This window comes from Staurois parvus, unplaced genomic scaffold (assembly GCF_062004578.1).
Source record: "Staurois parvus isolate SC_StPar_1 unplaced genomic scaffold, SC_StPar_1.0 ptg000549l, whole genome shotgun sequence".
Taxonomy (NCBI): Eukaryota; Metazoa; Chordata; class Amphibia; order Anura; family Ranidae; genus Staurois; species Staurois parvus.
In genome coordinates this window covers 5,111,731-5,122,404 of record NW_028318345.1, presented here as the reverse complement: position 1 = coordinate 5,122,404, position 10,674 = coordinate 5,111,731, and positions in this window count along the sequence as shown.

The following is a 10,674-nucleotide window of genomic DNA, read 5'->3' as shown; positions in this document are numbered from 1 at the left end:
AGTACACTTGGACCAAACTGTAATGAAAGCAAAAAGGCATTTGGCTGAACACTTTGGCTTTATATGTAACTTCTTTTACTGAAATATTATTGTGTAACTATTTAATAGCCCTGATTAAAATTAATGGGACATTTTCAAATAAAACTCAAATACCAAAAGGTACTAGGCAGGGATACCCTTTATCCCCTTTGCCTTTTGTTCTAATAAATACAATTTCTTATCCAGCAACTAAGGGATATCCTAGATCTAAAAGAAATCCTGACATCCAACAATGCATATAAAATATATTCCTAGGCAAATGACCTCCTAATCAAAATTACAGGCCTTTGGATCACTTTGCCTAGCATAATAAGACACTGAATGTGGCTATTAGAGATGAGCGAATCGAACATGACGAAGTGGAATTCGTTCCGAAGATTTGGAAAAATTCTATTCGCGACGAATCCGAAGATTAGCAAACTTCGGATGCACGAAACAAATTTTCCCAAAAATGGCGGCGACATGTGTGGCGACAGGAGAAAATGGACAGAGAAGATGGGGCGGGGATCTCTGGGAAGGCGCGCAGACAAGGTGCGCTGACCCATAATGCATTCATGAGTCATGAATCATGACATGTGATCGCATTAGCCAATCAGCAGCCAGCCAGCACTGTGTAATGGTGGAGCTATAAATCGCGCCCATCTTAGAATTCTCCATTAGCCTCCGGTCATTCAAGAGAGACAGACCTGTCTGTATTAAGGGACAGAGTTAGGGCCACAGAGACTTCAGGGCCACAGAATCGTTACTCAGGGACACAGAATCGTTACTCAGGGACACAGAATCGTTACTCAGGGACACAGAATCGTTACTCAGGGCCACAGCTATCAAAGAATCGAAAATTTAAAGTGACATACACCCTTTTTTTTTTTCGGTGGCTGTCGTGCACAGTTGGTGCTGCAGTTTGCCGATTGTGCAAAATAAACTGACTTTCTGCTTCACAACCACTATTGTACGTTCAAAGAGTTAAATCCATATACACGCCGGGTGGCGGTAATATTTTTTGGGTGATTAGTGCATTCCAGTGACATAAACGTATAGTTTACAGCCAACGGCAAGCTGCAATTGACCGATTGTGCTAAATAAACTGACTTTCTGCTTCACAACCACTATTGTATGTTCAAAGAGTTAAATCCATATACACGCCGGGTGGCGGTAATATTTTTTGGGTGATTAGTGCATTCCAGTGACATAAACGTACAGTTTCCAGCCAACGGCAAGCTGCAATTGACCGATTGTGCTAAATAAACTGACTTTCTGCTTCACAACCACTATTGTACGTTCAAAGAGTTAAATCCATTTACACGCCGGCTGGCGGTAATATTTTTTGGGTGATTAGTGCATTCCAGTGACATAAACGTACAGTTTCCAGCCAACGGCAAGCTGCAATTGACCGATTGTGCTAAATAAACTGACTTTCTGCTTCACAACCACTATTGTACGTTCAAAGAGTTAGATCCATTTACACGCCGGGTGGCGGTAATATTTTTTGGGGGATTAGTGCATTCCAGTGACATAAACGTACAATTTCCAGCCAACGGCAAGCTGCAATTGACCGATTGTGCTAAATAAATTGACTTTCTGCTTCACAACCACTATTGTACGTTCAAAGAGTTAAATCCATTTACACGCCGGGTGGCGGTAATATTTTTTGGGTGATTAGTGCATTCCAGTGACATAAACGTACAGTTTACAGCCAACGGCAAGCTGCAATTGACCGATTGTGCTAAATAAACTGACTTTCTGCTTCACAACCACTATTGTACGTTCAAAGAGTTAGATCCATTTAAACGCCGGGTGGCGGTAATATTTTTTGGGTGATTAGTGCATTCCAGTGACATAAACGTACAGTTTAGAGCCAACGGCAAGCTGCAATTGACCGATTGTGCTAAATAAACTGACTTTCTGCTTCACAACCACTATTGTACGTTCAAAGAGTTAGATCCATTTACACGCCGGCTGGCGGTAATATTTTTTGGGTGATTAGTGCATTCCAGTGACATAAACGTACAGTTTCCAGCCAACGGCAAGCTGCAATTGACCGATTGTGCTAAATAAACTGACTTTCTGCTTCACAACCACTATTGTACGTTCAAAGAGTTAAATCCATATACACGCCGGGTGGCGGTAATATTTTTTTGGGTGATTAGTGCATTCCAGTGACATAAACGTACAGTTTCCAGCCAACGGCAAGCTGCAATTGACCGATTGTGCTAAATAAACTGACTTTCTGCTTCACAACCACTATTGTACGTTCAAAGAGTTAAATCCATTTACACGCCGGCTGGCGGTAATATTTTTTGGGTGATTAGTGCATTCCAGTGACATAAACGTACAGTTTCCAGCCAACGGCAAGCTGCAATTGACCGATTGTGCTAAATAAACTGACTTTCTGCTTCACAACCACTATTGTACGTTCAAAGAGTTAGATCCATTTACACGCCGGGTGGCGGTAATATTTTTTGGGTGATTAGTGCATTCCAGTGACATAAACGTACAGTTTACAGCCAACGGCAAGCTGCAATTGACCGATTGTGCTAAATAAACTGACTTTCTGCTTCACAACCACTATTGTACGTTCAAAGAGTTAAATCCATATACACGCCGGGTGGCGGTAATATTTTTTGGGTGATTAGTGCATTCCAGTGACATAAACGTACAGTTTCCAGCCAACGGCAAGCTGCAATTGACCGATTGTGCTAAATAAACTGACTTTCTGCTTCACAACCACTATTGTACATTCAAAGAGTTAAATCCATTTACACGCCGGCTGGCGGTAATATTTTTTGGGTGATTAGTGCATTCCAGTGACATAAACGTACAGTTTCCAGCCAACGGCAAGCTGCAATTGACCGATTGTGCTAAATAAACTGACTTTCTGCTTCACAACCACTATTGTACGTTCAAAGAGTTAGATCCATTTGCACGCCGGGTGGCGGTAATATTTTTTGGGGGATTAGTGCATTCCAGTGACATAAACGTACAGTTTCCAGCCAACGGCAAGCTGCAGTTGACCGATTGTGCTAAATAAACTGACTTTCTGCTTCACAACCACTATTGTACGTTCAAAGAGTTAAATCCATTTACACGCCGGGTGGCGGTAATATTTTTTGGGTGATTAGTGCATTCCAGTGACATAAACGTACAGTTTCCAGCCAACGGCAAGCTGCAATTGACCGATTGTGCTAAATAAACTGACTTTATGCTTCACAACCACTATTGTACGTTCAAAGAGTTAGATCCATTTACACGCCGGGTGGCGGTAATATTTTTTGGGGGATTAGTGCATTCCAGTGACATAAACGTACAGTTTACAGCCAACGGCAAGCTGCAATTGACCGATTGTGCTAAATAAACTGACTTTCTGCTTCACAACCACTATTGTACGTTCAAAGAGTTAAATCCATTTACACGTAGGGTGGCGATAATATTTTTTGGGTGATTAGTGCATTCCAGTGACATAAACGTACAGTTTACAGCCAACGGCAAGCTGCAATTGACCGATTGTGCTAAATAAACTGACTTTCTGCTTCACAACCACTATTGTACGTTCAAAGAGTTAGATCCATTTACACGCCGGGTGGCGGTAATATTTTTTGGGTGATTAGTGCATTCCAGTGACATAAACGTACAGTTTACAGCCAACGGCAAGCTGCAATTGACCGATTGTGCTAAATAAACTGACTTTCTGCTTCACAACCACTATTGTACGTTCAAAGAGTTAGATCCATTTACACGCCAGCTGGCGGTAATATTTTTTGGGTGATTAGTGCATTCCAGTGACATAAACGTACAGTTTCCAGCCAACGGCAAGCTGCAATTGACCGATTGTGCTAAATAAACTGACTTTCTGCTTCACAACCACTATTGTACGTTCAAAGACTTAAATCCATATACACGCCGGGTGGCGGTAATATTTTTTTGGGTGATTAGTGCATTCCAGTGACATAAACGTACAGTTTACAGCCAACGGCAAGCTGCAATTGACCGATTGTGCTAAATAAACTGACTTTCTGCTTCACAACCACTATTGTACGTTCAAAGAGTTAAATCCATTTACACGCCGGCTGGCGGTAATATTTTTCGGGTGATTAGTGCATTCCAGTGACATAAACGTACAGTTTCCAGCCAACGGCAAGCTGCAATTGACCGATTGTGCTAAATAAACTGACTTTCTGCTTCACAACCACTATTGTACGTTCAAAGAGTTAGATCCATTTACACGCCGGGTGGCGGTAATATTTTTTGGGTGATTAGTGCATTCCAGTGACATAAACGTACAGTTTAAAGCCAACGGCAAGCTGCAATTGACCGATTGTGCTAAATAAACTGACTTTCTGCTTCACAACCACTATTGTACGTTCAAAGAGTTAAATCCATATACACGCCGGGTGGCGGTAATATTTTTTGGGTGATTAGTGCATTCCAGTGACATAAACGTACAGTTTCCAGCCAACGGCAAGCTGCAATTGACCGATTGTGCTAAATAAACTGACTTTCTGCTTCACAACCACTATTGTACGTTCAAAGAGTTAAATCCATATACACGCCGGGTGGCGGTAATATTTTTTGGGTGATTAGTGCATTCCAGTGACATAAACGTACAGTTTCCAGCCAACGGCAAGCTGCAATTGACCGATTGTGCTAAATAAACTGACTTTCTGCTTCACAACCACTATTGTACGTTCAAAGAGTTAAATCCATTTACACGCCGGCTGGCGGTAATATTTTTTGGGTGATTAGTGCATTCCAGTGACATAAACGTACAGTTTCCAGCCAACGGCAAGCTGCAATTGACCGATTGTGCTAAATAAACTGACTTTCTGCTTCACAACCACTATTGTACGTTCAAAGAGTTAGATCCATTTACACGCCGGGTGGCGGTAATATTTTTTGGGGGATTAGTGCATTCCAGTGACATAAACGTACAGTTTCCAGCCAACGGCAAGCTGCAATTGACCGATTGTGCTAAATAAACTGACTTTCTGCTTCACAACCACTATTGTACGTTCAAAGAGTTAAATCCATTTACACGCCGGGTGGCGGTAATATTTTTTGGGTGATTAGTGCATTCCAGTGACATAAACGTACAGTTTACAGCCAACGGCAAGCTGCAATTGACCGATTGTGCTAAATAAACTGACTTTCTGCTTCACAACCACTATTGTACGTTCAAAGAGTTAGATCCATTTACACGCCGGGTGGCGGTAATATTTTTTGGGTGATTAGTGCATTCCAGTGACATAAACGTACAGTTTCCAGCCAACGGCAAGCTGCAATTGACCGATTGTGCTAAATAAACTGACTTTCTGCTTCACAACCACTATTGTACGTTCAAAGAGTTAGATCCATTTACACGCCGGGTGGCGGTAATATTTTTTGGGTGATTAGTGCATTCCAGTGACATAAACGTACAGTTTCCAGCCAACGGCAAGCTGCAATTGACCGATTGTGCTAAATAAACTGACTTTCTGCTTCACAACCACTATTGTACGTTCAAAGAGTTAGATCCATTTACACGCCGGCTGACGGTAATATTTTTTGGGTGATTAGTGCATTCCAGTGACATAAACGTACAGTTTCCAGCCAACGGCAAGCTGCAATTGACCGATTGTGCTAAATAAACTGACTTTCAGCTTCACAACCACTATTGTACGTTCAAAGAGTTAAATCCATTTACACGCCGGGTGGCGGTAATATTTTTTGAGTGATTAGTGCATTCCAGTGACATAAACGTACAGTTTCCAGCCAACGGCAAGCTGCAATTGACCGATTGTGCTAAATAAACTGACTTTCTGCTTCACAACCACTATTGTACGTTCAAAGAGTTAAATCCGTTTTTATTTTTGTGGTGCTTATTGAATTAAAGAGTATGTCAGACAACACGCAGAGGAGTGGCAGAGGAGGCAATGTTTCAGGAGCGAGCAGACGTGGCAGCAGAGGAAGAGGTCGAGGCAGCACTAGTCGCAGCCAGAGGTCAGTGCTCCCGGTGTCATCCAGCGGTCGTGTCTCCACCGACAACCCTGCCATCATCGATTGGTTGACTCGGTCATCTTCCTCTTCCCAGGTCACCTCTGACACCTACAGCCAACGGTCGGTGGGTACGTCAGACACAACCGTTAGTGGGCATGGCCCGGGACCAAGCCCACTGAAATCACATGTCCTCGACCTGCCCCTGTCCTTTGGTGTTCCCTCACCAAGCGAAGTATCGCATGCTGTGGGCTCAGCCCCACTGTACAGTGAGGAAGAGCTAACAGAGGGCGGTCAGGAACGGGGGGAGACATCCGCCTCTTCAGCAGCCAGGCGAAGAAGTACTGGCGAGGAGAGTGGCTCGGTAGCCGGTCTAGAGACAGGTCTGTCTCCTGACCCACACGCAGCCGAGGGGGCTAGTAGTGACGCAGAGACCCTAATTGATGATGATGAGGCTGATCGCACTTGGCAGCCTCGTCGTCATCAGGCTATTGCTTCCGCATCATCAGGAGAAGAGGGTGCCAGCTTGCCAGCGAGCAAAACAGTCGGTGGGTTGCCCAGGAGGCAGCAGGGTCGCAGCAGTGTCAGTGGAGCAAAACGGCCATGGAGTAGAGCACCAGCTCCACTGCAGCCTACCACCACGGCCAGTAGTGGTGCCGGTGTGCACGGAGGAAGTAGCAGTCAGCCAGTGAGGAGTAGCGGGGGCAAAGTTTCCTACTCGGCGGTGTGGCAATTTTTCGTCAAGCCGCCCGAGGAAGTAAACGTAGCCGTATGTCGACTATGTGGCCAGAAAGTCAAGCGTGGCCAGGGGGCCAATGTTGGGACTACAGCGTTGCGTCAGCATATGCAGCGTCGCCATTCGGTGGCCTGGGAAAACCGTGATAAAGATACGGCGGTTCTGCCTGCCCCAGCCCCCGCTCCATCACCCGCTCCGTTACTTGCTCAGTCACCCGACGTCAATCGCCCTCTATCAGCCAGTCAAGGCTCCAACACCTCTGCTGAAGGGAGTTGTCGCTCGTTGGCATCTTCCGCTCGTTCAGATGCTCCTTCTCCTGCTACTCCTCTTCACGGATTCCGTCAGCAGTCTTTCTTGGAATCCGTTTCCAAGAGACAACAGTTTGCGAGCACGCACCCGACGGTGCAGAAGCTGAACGTCCTCCTGTCCAAGTTGCTGGTGCTGCAGTCCCTCCCTTTCCAAGTGGTGGACTCAGCACCTTTCCGAGAAATGATGGCTTGTGCCGAGCCGCGGTGGAGAGTGCCAAGCCGGCATTTCTTCGCCAAAAAGGCAGTGCCAGCCCTGCATTCACATGTAGAAGAGATGGTGGGCCAGTCTTTGAGCATGTCGGTCTCTGCCAAAGTGCACGGCAGCGCCGACGTGTGGAGCTGTAACTACGGTCAGGGACAGTACATGTCATTTACGGCCCACTGGGTGAACGTGGTGCCGGCACAGCCGCACCAGCAACTTGAACAGGTCACGCCGCTTTTGCCTCCACGTTTGCACGTCCTTGGTCCAGCAAAGATGTCCGCCTCTACCACCTCTTCTTCCGCCGTGTCCTCAGCCGCCACCCCCGTGCCAAGTCCCATTACCCGACCGGCATATCACATGTGCAGGGCGCAACGGTGTCACGCTGTGCTGCACCTGGTATGCCTTGGCGAACGTAGTCACACAGGGGAGGAACTTCTCAGTGTAATGAACAGAGAAATCGACAGATGGCTGTCTCCGCGCAAACTGAAAATCGGAACCATGTTGGCCGACAACGGAAAGAACATGGTGTCTGCTCTGCGTCAAGGAAGGTTGTGCCATGCGCCATGCATGGCTCACGTGTTCAATCTGGTTGTCAAGCGGTTCCTAAAATCCACCATCCCACTGCAAGACATCCTTAAAATGTCACGTAAACTTTGCATGCATTTCAGCCATTCCTACACCGCAAAGCACACCCTCCTTGAGCTGCAGCGGCAGAACGGAATTCCACAGCATCGCCTGATCTGCGACGTTGCAACAAGGTGGAATTCAACCCTACATATGTTAGACCGCCTTTACGAACAGCGAAAGGCCATCACCGATTTCCTGATGTTACAAGCGGATAAAGGTACTCCCCTGTGTAACTTAGATGTCAGCCATTGGCAGCTCATGCATGACACCTGCCGCTTGCTCAGGCCCTTTGAGGAGGCCACGCTATTCGTGAGTCGGCAGGACTATGGGATGAACGACGTCATTCCTCTGTTGCACGTCCTGGAACAAATGCTGTTAACAATGGCTGGTCAGGGTGCGGTAGACGTGGCGCACAGATCTCAACGCCACATGACCCCTGTGGGGGCAGGACAGGAAGAAGAGGAGGAGATAGAGGAGGACATTGGTGCTCAGGAATTATTGAGTGAAATGGGTGGTTTTTCCACTCAGCGGACAGGAGTGGAGGAGCAGGAGCATCTGGTAGAGGAGGAGGAGGAGACAGAGGACCCAGACGCACCGTGGCAGTATGCTGTGGAGATGGAGGCAGGGAGTCCCTCGCATTCCTTGGCACAAATGGCCCATAGCATGCTCGGTTGCTTGCGTAGCGACAGCCGAATAATAACCATCAGACAGAGGGATGACTTTTGGCTGTCCACCTTGTTGGACCCTCGCTACCGTTCAAAAATGGTGGCCTTTTTCACACCTGCTGAGAGGGAGGCCAAAATAAAGTACTATAAAAACCACCTATGTAATCAGTTGGTCTCTGCCTTTGTGCGCCAACATCCATCCTCAGACACTGTGGGCCCTGTGCGCTCGCGTTCCGCTGCCATGGCAGCAGGGGAGGGGTGGGGTGGTAGGAGCAGTGGCAGCTCCACCAGCAGCGGCTGCCTCAGTCTGCAGTCGATGATGAGTAGCTTTCTTCACCAGCGCAGTGAGGAAACTACTAACCAGCCGCAGCAGCAGCAGCATCAGGTGGACCTGGAGCAGGACCTCAAACAACAGGCTTGGGCCTACTTGGACAGCACCCTGCCAACCGAGGTAGACAATCCCCTTGACTACTGGGCAACGAAACTTGACCTTTGGCCCCAACTAGCTGAATTTGCCCTTGAAAGGCTGTCATGCCCGGCCAGTAGCGTGGCATCGGAGCGCGTGTTTAGTGTAGCAGGAGGTATTGTAACTCCGCGGAGGACACGACTGTCCACCCAAAGTGTGGAGAGACTCACGTTTGTGAAAATGAATCAGGTGTGGATTAGTCTGGATTTCAAACCACCAGTTCCTGACACAACTGACCTAATAACCTAGCCGTTCAGGCCGCTCCCTGAACACCTCGGGAATTGCTTTGTATATCTGTCGCCTTAGAGGCCGCTGTCTGAACAGCTCATGAATTGCTTTCTATATGTGTCGCCTTTGAGGCCGCTGGCTGGACAGCTGATGAATTGATTTGTATATATGTACTTATTGTCCGCTGTCCGGACAGCTCATGAATTACTTTTTGTATATAGCCTTCCAAACCACTCTCAGAATAAGTCATGATATTCATGCTGTGTATAGCCTTATAGGCCAATGGTCAATCAAGTCATGATTGTTATAGTGTGTATAGCCTTATAGGCCGCTGTCTTTACAACTTTATAATTCCATGCAGTATATAGCCCTATCGGCCACTTTCTGGCATCCAGTTGCTGTAGCCCCCATCACCACACTGTGCCACGGGCCCCTGTACCGCCTTCTCATACTGCTGCCAGATCCATCCTCTGCCATGTGCGTCTTTGTCGTCTGTTCACGCTGCTGGGTTCCAGTTTTAAACCTAGGCCTGTGTATGGCTTCCGAATACTGCTGCCTCCACCGCCACCCTGCGCCATGTGCCTCTGTCGTCTGCTCACGCTGCTGACGGCTTCCGCTTTTTAACCTAGGCCTGTGTATGGCTTCCGCATACTGCTGCCTCCACCGCCACCCTGCGCCATGTGCCACTTTCAGGTCTCCTTACACTGTTGGTGGGTTCCATTTTGTGATAGGGTGCTGTATGGCCTTCCATTGCTGCTGCCTCCACCGTCACCCTGCGCCATGTGCCTCTGTCGTCTGCTCACGCTGCTGACGGCTTCCGCTTTTTAACTGAGGCCTGTGTTTGGCTTCCGAATACTGCTGCATCCACCGCCACCCTGCGCCATGTGTCTCTGTCGTCTGCTCACGCTGCTGACGGCTTCCGCTTTTTAACCTAGGCCTGTGTATGGCTTCCGAATACTGCTGCCTCCACCGCCACCCTTCGCCATGTGCCACTTTCAGGTCTCCTTACACTGTTGGTGGGTTCCATTTTGTGATAGGGTGCTGTATGGCCTTCCATTGCTGCTGCCTCCACCGCCACCCTGCACCATGTGCCTCTGTCGTCTGCTCACGCTGCTGACGGCTTCCGCTTTTTAACCGAGGCCTGTGTTTGGCTTCCGAATACTGCTGCATCCACCGCCACCCTGCGCCATGTGTCTCTGTCGTCTGCTCACGCTGCTGACGGCTTCCGCTTTTTAACCTAGGCCTGTGTATGGCTTCCGAATACTGCTGCCTCCACCGCCACCCTGCGCCATGTGCCTCTGTCATCTGCTCACGCTGCTGACGACTTCCGCTTTTTAACCGAGGCCTGTGTTTGGCTTCCGAATACTGCTGCATCCACCGCCACCCTGCGCCATGTGTCTCTGTCGTCTGCTCACACTGCTGACGGCTTCCGCTTT